Genomic DNA, 1,138 nt, shown 5'->3' with positions numbered 1-1,138 from the left:
GTTGCTGAGGCTGGCATACTTTTGCTGTGTTTCAAATGAAACCCAAAGGTGGCAAAGATGTCCAGATTTTAGAAGGGACTTCAGAGCAAACACAGTCAAACAAACCTATTTTCCTCTACATATTGTATAAAAAAGTTACAAAGATATCCTTTACCCTATAAAACAATTACTGTCCATAGTAATACCTCCATCACAGCCGTTGTGGGGCAGGGCAGCCCCTGGGGCTCTCACACTTTGGAGCCAGCTGTAGGTCCCCGCACACCTGGGCAGTGGGTGGGTGGGTGCCTGGCAGCACAACAGAGGGGAGGGTGCCAAGCACAGGCGGGAGTGGGGAGGAGTGGAGGGGAGGAGGCAAAACTGTGATGGAGGTATAATTATGAACGACTGTCACAACTGTACATGAATACAGAGTGTGCATGTTGTGTAGTAGGAGGAGGAGGTTGGGACAGCTGGTCTTATCCAGTCGGTAGGCATCCAGGAAAGTAGCTCAAGAATTTCAGTGTCCTTGAAGGAGCCCCCAGGCGGTCATTTGTGGAGGAGGACGAGCTAACACTTCTTTGGTGGGTTTTATTATTACTATTTTTTCCAAGTTCTGTTCTTGTAGGGGAAGAGAAGCAGGGTGCGCACCAGAGCCCCTGGCACAAATCTTCCTCTTCTCCTCTCCCAATCTGCATCCTTGGAGGTTTTTAAGATTCAGGCAGATAGTCTTGGCTGGGCGCTGGGATGACCTGGTTGGGGCTGATCCTGCGTTGAGCAGGGGGGTGGCCTAGATGTCCTGTGGCCCCTTCCAGCCCTACTTTTCTATGACTGTGATCTTCCCCCCCCCCTTTTCACTGCTGCCCCTTCATAGTGCAGAGGCTGGAGGGGCGGCTGGCTGCCAGAGCACGGTGGGGCTACGGACGCCAGAATCACATCCCTCTTGGGGCCTGGAAGCGCCGGCCTAGAGCCCTCTTCTAGGGCGGCTATCGCGGAGGCCAGTCTGGGTGCCCTCTGCCCTCGACTGACGTCTTTATGTCCTCTATTTTTCCCTTGAAGAACTAAAGGCGTCGGGTTTCGTATCAACAGAGGACAGAGTAGCAGAAACCCGGCCCCCCTCCGTGATGGCCCCCCTACTCTCCCCCCGCCCCCCAGCCGCCGA

This window comes from Gavialis gangeticus, unplaced genomic scaffold, assembly GCF_001723915.1.
Source record: "Gavialis gangeticus isolate Ggan-Ray unplaced genomic scaffold, GavGan_comp1, whole genome shotgun sequence".
NCBI lineage: Eukaryota > Metazoa > Chordata > Crocodylia > Gavialidae > Gavialis > Gavialis gangeticus.
Note: the sequence above shows the minus strand (reverse complement) of the source record.